Source organism: Ursus maritimus, unplaced genomic scaffold (assembly GCF_017311325.1).
Source record: "Ursus maritimus isolate PB19 unplaced genomic scaffold, ASM1731132v1 scaffold_12, whole genome shotgun sequence".
Classification (NCBI taxonomy): domain Eukaryota; kingdom Metazoa; phylum Chordata; class Mammalia; order Carnivora; family Ursidae; genus Ursus; species Ursus maritimus.
In genome coordinates, this window is record NW_024423564.1 from 63,531,819 (window position 1) to 63,547,492 (window position 15,674).

The 15,674-nt window shown below is 34.7% G+C and overlaps 1 protein-coding gene across 4 annotated transcripts in view; it reads left to right on the top strand.

The window, feature by feature from the left end:
- The window catches only part of FAF1 (Fas associated factor 1), a 484,187-nt gene that overhangs the window by 53,901 nt on the left and 414,612 nt on the right, over positions 1 to 15,674 (top strand). The gene's annotated exons all lie outside the window — the stretch shown is intronic.

A 15,674-nucleotide genomic window follows, 5' to 3' on the forward strand; every position in this document is an offset into this window, starting at 1 on the left:
TTATCCCAACACCATTTGTTGAAGAGGCTGTCTTTTTTCCATCGGATATTCTTTCCTGCTTTGATGAAGATTAGTTGACTGTAGAGTTGAGAGCCCATTTCTGGGTTCTCTATTCTGTTCCATTGATCTGTGTTTTTGTTTTTGTGCCAATACTATACTGTCTTGATGATTACAGCTTTGTAATACAGCTTGAAGTCTGAAATTGTGATGGCCTCCAGCTTTGGTTTTCTTTTTTTAGCGTTCTTTTGGCTTTTTGGGGGCTTTTCTGGTTCCATACAAATTTTAGGATTATTTGTTCCAGCTCTTTGAAAAATGCTGGTTGTATTTTGATAGGGATTGCATTGACTATGTAGATTGCTTTGGGTAGCATAGACATTTTAACAATATTTACTCTTCCAACCAAACTGAGGAAGAAATCTCAGTTTCTTTAACAAGTGTTCTATACTTTTCATAGTACAAACTCAACACCCAAAAAACAAAAAATTCAGTCAAGAAATGGGCAGAAGACATGAACAGACATTTCTCCAAAGAAGACATTCACATGGCCAATAGACACATGAAAAAATGCTCAACATCACTCAGCATCAGGGAAATACAAATCAAAACCACAGTGAGATACCACCTCATGCCTGTCAGAATGGCCAAAATGAACAACTCAGGAAACAACAGATGTTGGTGAGGCTGCGGAGAAAGGAGAACCATCTTACACTGTTGATCTGGTGCAGACATGGTGGAAAACAGTATGGAGGTTCCTAAAAAAGTTAAAAATAGAACTAGCCTATGATCCAGCAATTGTACTACTATGTATTTATCCAAGGATACAAATATAGCGATTTGAAGGGGCACATGTACCCCAGTGTTTATCTCAGCAATGTCCACAATAGCCAAGCTATGGAAAGAGCCCAGATGTCCATCAACAGATGAATGGATGAAGAAGAGGTGGGAAATACATACAATGGAATATTACTCAGCCATCAAAAAAGAATGTAATCTTGCCATTTGCAGTGACATTGATGGAACTAGAGGGTATTATGCTAAATGAAATAAGTCAGTTGGAGAAAGACAAATACCATATGCATTCATTCACTCATACGTGGAATTTAAGAAACAAAACAGATGAACATAGGGGAAGGGAAGGCAAAATATTTATAAGATGAAAACTGAGAGGGAGGCAAACCGTAAGAGACTCTTAAGTATAGGAGACAAATGGGGGGTTTCTGGAGGGGAGGTGGATGGGAGGATGGGGTAATTGGGTGATGGGCATTAAGGAGGGCACTTGATGTAATGAGCACTGGGTGTTGTATGCAGCTGATGAATCACTAAATTCTACCCCTGAAACTAATAATATAGTATTTATTAACTAGATTGAATTAAAAAAAAAATAAACCAAACCAAACCAAATAACTGCTAAAGGCTACCAGAGTGGAATAGGTCAAAAACAAATAGGAAGATTGTAGACTTAAGCCCAGTCATATTTCATTAAATGTAAGTGTTTTATTTATTTATTTATTTACCTACTTATCTATTTACTTATTATTTTTTATTATTAACATATAAGGTATTATTTGTTTCAGAGGCACAGGTCTGTGATTGATCAGTCTTACACAATACACAGCGCTCCCCACAACACATACCCTCCCTAATGTCCATCATCCAGCCACCCCATCTCTTCCATTCACCCTCCACTCCAGCAACCCTCAGTTTGTCCCTGAGATTAAGAGTCTCTTCTGGTTTGTCTCCCTCTCTGGTTTCCTCCTGTTTCATTTTTCCCTCTTTCCCTATGATCCTCTGCCTTGTTTCTCAAATTCCACATACCAGTGAGATCATATGATAACTGTACTTTTCTAATTGACTTATTTCGCTTAGCATAATACCCTCCAGTTCCATCCACGTTGTTGCGAATGGCAAGATTTAATTGGAAATGGCAATATTTAATTTTTTTGATGGCTACTTAATATTGCATTGTATATATATATACCACATCTTCTTTATCCATTCATCTGTCAGTGGACATCTGGGCTCTTTCCATAGTTTGGCTATTGTGGACATTGCTGCTATAACCATTGGGGTGCAGGTGCCCCTTGGGATTACTAGTACCTTTGGGTAAATACCCAATAGTGCAATTGCTGGGTCATAGGGTAGCTCTATTTTCAACTTTTTGAGGAACTTCCATACTGTTTTCCAGAGCGGCTGCACCAGCTTGCATTCCCACCAACAGTGTAGGAGGGTTCCCCTTTCTCCGCATCCTCACCAACATCTGTTGTTTCCTGACTTGTTAATTTTAGCCATTCTGACTGGTGGGAGGTGGTATCTCATTTTGATTTTGATTTGTATTTCCCTGATGCCGAGTGGCGTTGAGCACTTTTTCACGTGTCGGCCATTTGGATATCTTCTTTGGAGAAATGTCTGTTCATGCCATTTCTTGCAGGGATTATTTGTTCCTTGGGTGTATAGATTTTGGATACTAGCCCTTTATCTGATATGTCATTTGCAAAAATCTCCTCCCATTCTGTCAGTTGTCTTTTGGTTTTGTTGACTGTTTCCTTTGCTGTGCAAAAGCTTTTTATCTTGATGAAGTCCTAATAGTTCATTTTTGCTTTTGTTTCCCTTGCCTTTGAAGATGTGTGGAGCAAGAAGTTGCTGTGGCTGAGGTTAAAGAGGTTGCTGTGTTTTCAAGGATTTTGATGGATTCCTGTCTCACATTTAGGTCTTTAATCCATTTTGAGTTTATTTTAGTGTATAGTGTAAGAAAGTGGTCCAATTTTCCCAACACCATTTGTTGAAGAGACTGTCTTCTTTCCACTGGATATTCTTTCCTGCTTTGTCAAGGATTAATTGACCATAGAGTTGAGGGTCCATTTCTGATTGTTCTGTTCCCTTGATTTATGTGTCTGTTTTTGTGCCTGTACCATACTGTCGTGATGATTACAGCTTTGTAATAGAGCTTGAAGTCTGAAATTGTGATGCCACCAGCTTTGGTTTCTTTTTCAACATTCCTCTGGCTAGTCAGGGTCTTTTTTGGTTCCATACAAATTTTAGGATTATTTGTTCCATTTCTATGAAAAAGTTTATGGTATTTTGATAGGGATCACATTAAATGTGTAGATTGCTCTAGGTAGCATAGACATTTTCACAATATTTGTTCTTCTAATCCATGAGCATGGAATGCTTTTCCATTTCTTTGTGTCTTCCCCAATTTCTTTCATGAGTATTCTGTGGTTTTCTGAGTACAGATTCTTTGCCTCTTTGGTTAGGTTTATTCTTTGGTATCTTATGGTTCAGGGTGCAATTGTAAATGGGATCGACTCCTTAATTTCTCTTTCTTCTGTATCGTTGTTGTATAGAAGTGCAACTGATTTCTGTGCATTGATTTTTTATATCCTGCCACTTTACTGAATTCCTATATGAGTTCTAGTAATTTTTGGCTGGAGTCTTTTGGGTTTTCCACATAAAGTATCATATCATCTGCAAAGAGTGAGAGTTTTCTTCTTTGCTGATTTGGATACCTTTTATTTCTTTTTGTTGTCTGATTGCTGATACTTGGGAATTCTGCCGCGCTCAGGCACCCCCTAGTCTGTTACCCTTAGGGTCCTGAGACCACAGTGTCCCAGCAAGCCCTCCCCCGCCCCCTGCCCCTGCTTAGGCGCTGGAGTTATGTCCTTCACTGGAGTGGACTTGTAAAAGTTTCGATTTTGTGCTCCGTTGCTCTGTCACTTTAGGTAGCCGGCTGACAGAGGCCCCCTCCCGTTGTGTCCTATCTTCCCATACAGTGCCTCAGATTAACTTCTTCGCACCTCGTACCTTGCGGAAAGTGGTCGCTTTTCTGTTCATAGAGTTGCTATTCTTTTCTTTGTTCTCTAGTTGAGTTTGTAGGTGTTCAGAATGGTTTGAGAGCTATCTAGCTGAATTCCTGGGACCAGATGACATTTAGGTCTCCCTTTCCTCTGCCATCTTACGTAAATGTTTTAAATACACCATTTAAAAGGCCAGAGATTGTCAGACTGGATAAAAAAGTCCTGACTAGGCTATCTAGGAGACATGCGCTGTATAAATAAAGCAACAGTTCTGTTAAAAGTATGCAAAAAACTATATTATGAAATTATTAAAAAGCTTAAGTGGTTGTTTGAATATAAGACAAAATAGACATTAGGATAAGGGATATTACCAAAGGTAAAAGGAACATAACGGTAAGAGAGTCAGTTCTTCAAGGAGATAATATCCCACATTTATGTATATTCAGTATAGCAAACAAAAATGAGTAGAACTGAAGGTAGAAATAGACAAATTCAAAATTATTACTGGTGATTTCTACAGTCTTCTCTTAGTGATTAATAGAACAAATAGGATCAGTGAAGATATAAAAGATTTGAAGAAAACTATCAATAACTAGACTTAATTGGTTTAATTGAACTATAATAATCTTAATTTGTTATAAATTTATAAAGTATTTCACAGCAGTGGAAGAATACAGATTTTATTTTAGTGCATATGAAACATTTAACAATACAAACCATTGGCTGGGCAAAGAAGTCTTGATAAATTATAAAGGATTGATATCATACAGAAGTGATCAATGATGGGGGCGCCTGTTGGTTGGGTTGGTAGAACATGCAACTCTTGATCTTGGGGTTGTAGGTTCGAGTCCCGTGTTGGATGTAGAGGTTACTATTAATAAAATCTTCAAAAAAGTGATCAGTGATGGGATAATTCTTCATCTTCATGAGATGATTCTTTTGTTTTTTATCAGGAATGAAGAAGCCATTACTAAAGATCCTCCGGACTTAAAAGTGTAATGGGAGAATGTGTTCTCTGACTGTGTAGAATTAGAAACCAATAACAAAAAGATGTGTGGGAAACCCCTAAATATTTGTAAGTTAAGTAACATTATTTCAAATATAATGCATGGTCCAAAGAAGAAATTATGAGGAAATCTAGAAAGTATTTTGAGTTGAATAATAATGAAAACACATATATCAAGATTTGTGAGACATAGGAAAAGAAGTGATTAAGGGAAATATAGAGCTATAGATGCTTATTTTTAGAAGAGAAAGGATTTAAAACCATTGATCTAAACTTCCACTTTAAGCAACTTAAATGCAAAAGTAGAAGAAAGCAAATAAAGATAAATGCAGAACGAGTGAAGTAAAAAACAATAAAAATAATGGAAGCAGAAATACTGGTATTTTCATCCACATGTTTTTAATCACCAGAATTATTTTTTATCAAAATTATTTTATGTAAATGGCTTGAGTTTTTTTTTAAATCACCTTTTTATTGAAATTTAACATATTGAAAAGGACACAAATCATTAAATGTATACTTCGATGAATTTTCTTAAAAAAATTTTTTCAAGTATATTTGATATACTAGTTTCAGGTGTGCAGTATAGAGCTTCGTCTTCTCTATACATTATGCTGTGCTCACCACAAGTGTAGCTACTGTCACCATACAATGCTCTTACGGTATCATTGACTATATTCCCTATGTGTTGTACTTTTAGTCCCCGGACTTACTCATTCCATAATGTATCTCTCACTCCCCTTCACCCATTTCGGCCATCCCCCCATCCAGTTTCCTTCTGGTAACTATCAGTTCTCCATATTTAATAGAAGTCTAACTAGGCTGACCAAGAATATCCCCCTCCCCATACACAAACACACAAATTACCAATGATAGATAATTTTTCATCTTCATAAGATAAATTCTTTCACACTTCATTAAGAATGAAGGTGGGGGCATTGCTATAGATCCTCCAGACCTAAAAGCACATTAGGAGAGAATTATGAACAGCTCTTGCCAGTTCTTTCAACAATTGGGAAGATACATATTATTAATATTAAGAAATACATTTGAATATATTTATAACAATTTTAAAAATTTAATTATTAAAAACCTTCCTTGAGAAAACCTTAGGCACAGATCACTGGTGGATTTTATCAGACAGTTTAAGGATGAAAAAAATACCAGTTCTACATAGACTATTTTAGAAAGTAGATGGAGGACAACATTACCCTTGTACCCAAATCAGACGCAGACACAGGAAAAGAAAACTATAGACCAAAATCCTCATGAACATAGATGTGAAAATGTATAAAATATTAGACGTTGAATCCAGGGACATAGAAGATAATATATCATGACTGAATGGGGTTTATCTGAAAAATGTAAGATTGATGTATTATTTTAAAGTCGGCCAATGGAATTCCATATTCATAGGCCTAAGGAGAAAATTCATATGATCACCTCAATAAATACAGTACGAAATTTGGCAGAATTCAGCACCAAATCATGGTAGAAATTCTTAGGAAACCAAATAGAAGGAAAGCTGAACCTGATAAAGAGTATATGAAAAACCAATAGCTAATATCATGGTTATGCTTTCTTTCAAGACAAGATAAAGGCAAGAATGTTTGCTCTCATCACTTTATTTAGGATTTTACTGGAAGTTCTATCCAGTGCAGTAAGTCAAAGAAAGGAAGTGAAAGACTTCAGTTTGTAAATTGAAAATGAAGAAGAAAAAGTATGATTATTGTTATATGACATGGTTTTGTGCAGTTAAAATCATAAGGAATATACAGGAAAAACTCTTAAAGTAAATCAGTATGTAATTTTAAAAATGTAAAAAATAATTTTAAAAGAAATTAAAAATACCACTTACAGTAGCATTCAAAAAACACTTAGGGATAAATTAAAACACTTATAAGATAAATACTACTGAGAAAATAAAGAAAACCTAAATTAAGTGGATGGATTTTATTCATCAAAAGTCTCAGTATTGTTAAGATAACAGTTCTCCCCCAGTTGATTATAAAGCCACTGCAATCCCAGTAAAAATCCTAGCTTTTTGGATAGAAATTGACAAACTGATCCTAAATTTATATGGAGAAGAAAAGATCTATGATAGCTAATTTTTTTTGAAAAGCAGCAAAGATACTTATCTCTTTTCAAGATTTAATATAAACACAGTGCCCTTACTGGCAGGAGATTAGACATACAGATGAATAGAACATAGTAGAATCCATAAATGGATTCACAGGTGTTACTAATTGACTCGTGACAATTACAAAAGTAATTCAATGGGAAAGGGCTTTTTTCTTTTTTTTAAAAATTGTGGCAAATTTTACATAACATAAAATTTACCATTGGAAATTGGACTCCTCATACACTGCTAATGGAAAGGTAAAATGGTTCATGCTGTGGAGAACAGTTTGGTGGCTCCTCAAAAAGTTAAGCATAGTTACCTTATGACCCAGCAATTCTACTCCTTGATACATATCCAAGAAAATTAAAAACATCTATCCAAACAAAAACATGTACATAAATGTTCATAGCATTTATTCTCAATAGTCAAAATATAGAGACAACCCACCGTCCGTCAATGGTAAAAAAATGTACTATAGACATACATAAAAGGAATGAAATATTGATACATGCTACAACATGGATGACCTCAAAAACATACTAAGTGAGAAAACCCAGACACAAAAGGTCACATATTGTATGAGTCCATGGATATGAACCTCCAGAAGGGGTAAATCCATAGAAAGAAAAAGCAAATTGGTCATTGCAAGGAACTGGGAGGAAGAAAGAATGGGGAGTGACTGTGTAACAGGCATGAGATTTTTTTTCAGAGTAATGAAAATATTTTGGAACTTAATAAATGTGGTGGTTGTACAACCCTAAACATACTAAATACTACTGAATTGTACACTTAAATTGGTTAATTTTATTTTATGTGAATTTCACTTCAATTTTGAAAAATGTATTTCTTCATGGTAAAGGGTTCACTTGTAGTGCAGAATAATATCCCTGGTTTTAAAAAATCAGTATTCTATTTAGGAAAGCAAGGGTAGAACCAGATAGATGTGCGAGGAAAGATGTAAGCAAGAAATGGGAAATGAAGAGACCAGTAGAGACAGATATTAAAAAGTGTGAGCCAAAAGAATTAATGTACTTTCTAATTATTAATGACTAATTCTGAATGAGGGACTATGCACACTTAACAGCAGCCTAGAGCTATAAAAAGAATCATACAAAGGAAATATATTTAGAGAATTGGCCTATCTTTTGTGGCAGAGAAAGAAGCTAGTTGGTGGTGCCTAGAGGAGTATTCTGGGTCTTTCTCACTATAGGATTCTCCTGGGGAAAAAATGGATCCAGAAAAATCCAACATATGCAATAATAAATAATGAAAAAGGGAAGGGCACTGCATCAATATCCAGTTGTCTCTGCACTGTTTGATGAATGAACTATTCTTTACCTATTGAATTGTTTTGGTACCTTTTTCAAAAATCATTTGGCTATAGATGTATAGGTTTATTTCTGGACTCTTAGTCCTGTTATATTGGTCTATGTGTTGTCTATCCTGTTTCTGTATCACACTGGATACTGTAGCTTTGTAGTAAGCTTTGAAATCAGGAATTGTGAGTCTTTCGACTTTGATTTTTTTTTTTTCTTTCTTTCCCCTCAAGATTGTTTTCATTCTTCTGGGCCCCTTGAATTTCTCTCTGAATTTGAGGATCAGCTTTTCCATTTTACAAAAAAGGCTGTTGGAATTTTGATAAGGATTGCATTGAATATGTACATTTCTTTGAGTAGTATTGTCCTCTTAATGATACTAAGTCTACCAAGCCATGGATATTTGATGCCTTTTCACTTATTTAGGTATTTTAAAATTTCTCTGAGCAGTGTTTTAGTTTTCAGTATTTATGTTTTTTACTTCCATTTACTTCTATTACTTCCATTTATTTCTATATATTTTATTCATTTATACCATATTATAAATGGAATTATTATCTTAATATCCTTTCCAGATTATTCATTCTAGTGTATGAAGATACAACTAAATTTTTGAATTTATTAGCTCTAACAAGTGTGTGTGTGTGTGTGTGTGTGTGTGTAGTCCTTAGGATTTTCTATGTTTAAAATCGTATCTGGGAATAGGGGTAGTTCTGCTTCTTCTGTTCTGATTTTGATGTGTTTTATTATTTTTTTTCCTTGCCTAATTGATCTGGCTAGAATTTCCAATATAATATTGCATAGAAGTGGCAAGGGTGGGCTTTCTTATCTTGTTCTTGATCTTAGGGTAAAGGTTTTTAGTCTTTCATCATTGAGTATGCTGTTAGTTGTAAACGGTTCTTCATAAATATCTTTTATGTCAAAGAAGTTCCCCTTTATTCATAATTTACATGTTTTTATCATGAAAGGTTGGATTTTTCAAATACTTTTCTTGCATTGTTTGAACTGATTTTGTTTTGTCCTGTCTTTCCTTCAGTCTATATATGGGTGTAATGATTCCTCTCTGTTGAACCACTTTTGCAAACCTGAAATAAATCCCCTTTTAATATGTTCTGGCTTCCTAGTATTTTGTTGAAGATTTTTTCATCTATATCCACAATGGATATTGGCCTGTAGTTTTCTTTTTTTTGTGCTCTATTTGTCTGAATTTGTTATTAGGGTGCTTCTGACCTTATAGAATGACTTAGGAAGTTTTCCCTCTTTAGTCTTTTGGGGACAATTTATAGGATTGGTGTTAATTCTTCTTAATGTGGTAGAATTCAGCAGTGAAGCCATCTGCTCCTTGGCTTTTTTTTCTTTACTGGGATGCTTTTGATTACTGATATAATCTCTTTATTTGTTGTAAGTCAAGTTGGATTTTCTGTTTCTTGAGTCGGTTTTGGTAGATAGTGTGTTTCTAGGAATGTCTTTCATTTCGTATAGGTTATCTAATTTGTTGACATGTTATTATTCATAATATTACTTTCACATTTTTATTTCTGTGAGGTCAGTAGTAATATTCCTGCTTTCACTTCTGGTTTTCATAATTTGAGTCTTCTTTTGCTTTTTCTTACTTAGTCTAGCTAAAGGTTTTCCTATTTTGTTAATCTTTTTGAAGCATCAATCTTTGGTTTTGTTGATTTTCTCTATTTTTTCCCCTATTTGTTTTATTAGTCTCTAATTTTTATTATTTTCTTTCTTTTGCCGGCTTTGAATTTAGTTTGGTTTTTTTTCTGTTCCTTAAGGTATAAAGTTAGATAATTGATTTTAAATATTTTTTATTTAAGCTTTTATTTATTTGAGAGAGAGAGTGCAAGATGGGGGGAGGACAGAAGGAGGGAGACAAGCAGACTCTGCACTGAGTGCAGAGCCAATGTGGGGCTTGATCCCATACCCTGAGATCATGACCTGAGCTGAAACCAAGAGTTGGACGCTCAACTGACTGAGCCACTCAGGTGCCCCTTAAATCTTCTGTTTAAGGAGATATTTACAGGTGTAAGTTCCCTTTTGGTCGTAAGATATTTTGTGTGATTTCAGTGTTTTAAAATTCATTGAAACTTGTTTTCCTATGTTCTGTCTTACAGAATGTTCCATCCACATTTAAGAAAAATATGTATTTATGTTGTTTTTGGGTAGAGTGTTCTATAAATATTATATGTACTCAGCTTCTACTATTTTTCCAATTCTCTGTTTCCTTACTGATGTTCTGTTTGGTTCTGTCCTTTATTGAAGGTAGGATATTAATATCTCCAACTGTTATATTAGAACTATTTCTCCTTTCAATTCTGTCAATTTTTTCTTCATTTATTTTGGAGGCTCTGTTACTAGGTATGTATGTATTTCTTATTTTTATATCTTCTTGATGAATTGTTTCTTTTATTAGTATATAATGTCCTTTTTATTTTCTTATAAAATTTTTTGACTTAAAAGCTACTTTATCTGTTATTAGGATAGCCAGCCAACCTTTCTGTTGGTTACTAGTTGCACATATATTTTTCCATTCTTTCACTTTTCACCTCTTTGTGTCTTTGGATCTGATGTGAGTCTTTTATAGACAGCATGTAGTTGGAGCATGTGTTTTTATCCATTCTGCTAATCTCTGCCTTCTTATTGGAGAGTTTAATCCATTTACACCTAAAATAATTACTGATAAGGATGCCTTTAGTTTTGCTATTTTGCTGTTTTTGGCATGTCATTCATTTTCCCTCAATTTTCTCAATTCCTTTTTTACTGTCTCCTTTTTGTTTAGTTGACTTTTTTTGTATTATACAGTTTTGATTCCTCTCTCATTTATATTTCTGTATATTTTTTAGTTATTTTCTTAGTGGTTACTCTAGGGGTTATAAATAGCCTCTCCAATTTATAATGATCTATTTTGAATTAATACCAGCTTAGCTTCAGTAGTATATGAAACCTCTTTCCTGTACAGCTCCATCTCTCCCTCTTTATGTTGTTATCATACCTTGCATCTTTATACATTCTGTGCTCACAAATGTCAGTTTATACTTTCTGTGCTCATTAATGTGAATTTATAATCTTGTTTTATGCATTTGTTTGTTAAATCATGTTGAAGAAAAAGAAGGTACAAACCAAAAATACAATAATACTGGCTTTTGTATTTACCTATGTAATTACTTTTACCAGTGTTCTTTATTTCTTTGTAGGATTTCCAGTTACTGTCTAGAGTCCTTTTATTTCCCCTGGTGGACTTCCTTACCATTTCTGGTAGCATAGGTCTAATAGTGACAACCTCCTTTAGTGTTTGTTCATCTAGGAATGTCTTAATTTTCCCTTTAGTTGTAAAGGACAATTTTTTTGCTTTTTTTTTTTTTGCACTTTTTTAAATTTTAATTTTTAAAAATTATTTTTATTTTTATTTTTTAAAATTTTATTTTATTTAAATTTGATTAATTAACACATAGTGTATTATTAGTTCCAGAGGTAGAGTTCAGTGTTTCATCAGTTATGCATATAATACCCTGTGCTCATTCCATCATGTGCCCTCCTTAATACCCATAACCCAGTTACCCTATCCCCCCTCTTTTTTTTTTGCACTTTAAATATATATCATGCCACTACTTTTTAGCATTTATAATTTCTGATGGGAAATTAGCTGTTAATTTTATTGGGGAATCCCTTGTGCATGAAATACTTCTTTCTACTTTCATGATTGTTATTGGGTTTTGATTACTCGATTGTAATTGTTTTGGTATGGTTGTCTTTGCATTTATTCTTTTGGGAATCTGTTGAACATTTTGAATATGTAGTTTCTTGTTTTTTACCAAATGTAGTTAATTTTTTACCCATTATTTCTTCAAATATTCTTTCTGCCTCTTTATTTCTTCTCCTCTGGAACTCCCTATTATGTGTATATTGGTACATCTGGTGGGATCTTACCTATCTCTTCAGCTCTGTTCATTTTTCTTCTTTCATTTTTCTTTGTGCTCTCCAGACTGGATAATTGTATTTGATCTACCTTCAAGTTCTCTGATCTTTCTTCTGCTTTTTCAGAGTTGCTATTGAAACCTGTAGTTAATTTTTCATTTCAGTTATTGTACTTTTCAGCCCCAGAATTTTTTCTTTGGTTCCTTTTGAAGTAATTTGTATATCTTTATCAGTAGTCTCTTTTTGTTGACACATTGTCTTTCTGGTTCCCATTAGCTCTTTGTCCATGGATTCTTTGAATGCTGAGAATATTTAAGTTGGTGATTGAAAGTCTTTGCCCAGTAAGTCTGATGTCTCTTCTTCCTCACAGTTTCTGTCAGTTTCTCCTTTGAATGGGTCATACTTTCTTATTTCTTAGCATACATCACAATTTCCTTTTTGAAAAAGTGATTATTTTAAATATTATAATGTGACAACTCTGGACACCAGATTCTTCCTCCTCCACCTTATGGTTTTTTGTTGCTTTCTGTGGGTTGTTATCTGTTTGTTTACTGACTTTTCTAAACTATTTTTGTAATTTTTTTGGCAATGAGCTGTCTCTGTCTTGGTCTGCTTGGGCTACCATGACAACATACCATAGAACAGATTTATTTTCTCATAGTTCTGAAGGCTGAAAGTCTGAGACCATGTTTCTAGCGTGATTCGTTTTGTTGAGAACTCTCTTCCTGACTTGCAGATGACTACCTTCTCTTTTGGTTCTCACATGGCAGGGAGAAAGAGACGGAGACACAGAGAGAGACAGAGAGACAGAGAGAGGGAAAGAAAACACCCGCTGGGGGCGCCTGGGTGGCGCAGTCATTAAGCGTCTGCCTTGGGCTCAGGGCGTGATCCCGGTGTTCTGGGATAGAGCCCCACATCAGGCTTCTCCGCTGGGAGCCTGCTTCTTCTTCTCCCACTCCCCCTGCTTGTGTTCCCTCTCTCGCTGGCTGTCTCTCTCAAATAAATAAAATCTTAAAAAAAAAAAAAAAAAGAAAAAGAAAACACCCGCTGGTGTCTCTTCTCATAAGAGGTACTAATCCCATTTTAAGGGGGCACTAATCCCATTATGAGGGCCCCACCTTCATGACCTCATTTAAACCTGATTATCTCCCAAAGGCCCCTCTATCTCTCAGTGCCATCACAATGGGGATTAGGGGTTCAACATACAAATTTTGGTGTGTATATGGGGATGGGGCACAGACATTTGATACATAATGGTCTCTGAAGTCTTTTCTTCTATAGCTGTGGTCTGCTAGGAGTATGAGAGAGACTTCTTTGAATATCTGAAGTAAAAGAAGAAAATGAAAAGAGAAGAAAGAAAATCCTCTCTTTGTCTTTGCAGACTGGCTTTGTGTCGGAGCACTCTAACACTTAGGCTGTTTACAGGTCGGTCTTTACTTCCTGTTTGTGCTGAGCTTAGAGATGAGCCAGTAGTTTTCTCAGGTCTTCTCTGAGTAGGTTTCTTGCCTTGCACATATGCATGGCTTTCTAAATTTCCAGTGTTTTTTAATATCCTAATTTCCCAGAGAAACTCTCTTGCCATTTTTTCTTTCAAGTTTTTGGCATGTCTTGCTATTTGCCTCAACTGGAATATTTTGTCCCAGGTGGCAGTGAGTTTTTCATTTGCCTTAAAATTTTTTTCTGAAGAATGCCCTCTGCATAGCTGCTTTTCTGTACTAGGAGATTTTCAAGTTGATAAAATAAAGGAGAGAGCCTTGAGTCATTCCTTCAGGTAGCCCTGCACAGGTCACAGCAGACAAATACAAATTCATTGAGAACAGAGTCTGCTCTGCTCCCTCTAGAACCCGGGACCAGGGTTCGGTAGTTGGAATGTGGGCTAGTATATTCAAGACTGCCACAGAGCCAAGAGTGGGGAAAGGGAAATAAAAACATCGCAAAGCTTTCATACTGTTTTGAAGTACCTTTTTCATGTTTCAGCATTTGTTTGGTTGATGTAAACCTTTGACTAATTTCCAGAGTTCTGAGAAATTTGATTCTGACAGTTTTTGCTCCATTTTTAGATGTTTCTATGGAGGGGATAGGCTCTTGGAACTACCTCCTACATGTTTTTCTGAGGGAAAAAAGGATGATGTTATTGAAGAAGTATATTTTGCTGATGCTTTCTGATATTTGTTGCTGTTAGGCTGACAGTTACCCCCTATAGTTTTTCTCTCCTGTTCCTCCTGTGCAACTTCTGCCCTATCTTAACTCTTCTTAACTGTTTTTATTAGTATTTTAGAACCTTTGGATTATCCCTGTTTTTTCATTCACCTTAAAATAAAGATTGCATTTTTTAATGTCTTGTTTGCTTTGTTGCATTTTTATGGTATCCAGGAATCAAATTTTGTTCCCCTTTCTCCCCAGATTTCCCTCTTGGTGCTGGTAATCAACCCTTATTCCTACCCCAAGCCTCTGGTGATAATTAATATGTTTTCTGTTTTTATAGTTTCATCTTTTCTAAAATGTCATGTAGATGGAATTATACACTATGCATCCTTTTGAGCCTGGCTTTCACTTAGCATAATGCATTTGAGTATTTCTCCACATTGTTTTGAGTTATCAGTAATTTGTTCATTTTTGTTGCTGAGTAGTTTTCTATTGTATGAATGTACAGTTGAAGGACATTTAGGGTGTCTTCTGTTTTCAGTGATTATTAATAAAGCTGTTGTAAACTTTCATTTTATAATTTCATGTGAACGTAAGTTTTAATTTCTTTTGGATAAGTAAGTACCTAGGAAGTGGGGTTACTGTATCATAACTTTCTAAGAAATTGCTAACCTGTTTTGTAAAGTGGCTATAATTTTGAGATCCATGTGTACATCACGCATATGTCAGTGTATGAGAGTGCTGGTTTTTCTGCATTGTTACCATCACTTGATATTGTTAGTGTTTTGGATTTTAGCACTCTAATGTATGGAAGTGAAATCTCTCTGTATTTGTTTTATATTTTCCTATTGACTAATGCTGTTGAGCATTTTTTCATGTATATTTGTGTATCTTCTTTGGGGAAGTTTCTGTTGAAATCTTTCCCTGTGTATTATTTTAATTGAGTTTTAAAAATGCTTCTTTATTGTGTTTATTAGTCCTTTGTTAGATGTGTTTTGAAGATATTTTCTCCCACTCTGTGGCTTGCCTTTTCATTCTCTTAACAGTGTCTTTTAAAGAGCAGTAGTTCTTAATTTTAAAGAAGTCTGTTTTATTAATTTTTTGGGTTTTGCTTTTGCTGTTGTAGCTAAAGCTCATGAAGATTTCTTCCTATGTTTTCAGTAGTAAAAATAGAACGAAAGTCATAAATGTAATTAAAAAGTTTTTAGTATCCATGTTAAAACAGTAAAAAGTGGTGAAGTTAATTTAAACATTGTTTTAATTAAGCCAACATTTTCAAAATGGTCATCTCAATACACATTCAATAGAAAATTATTATTACCGTATTTAAAGATTTTATTTTTAAGTAATCTCTGTATCCAATATGG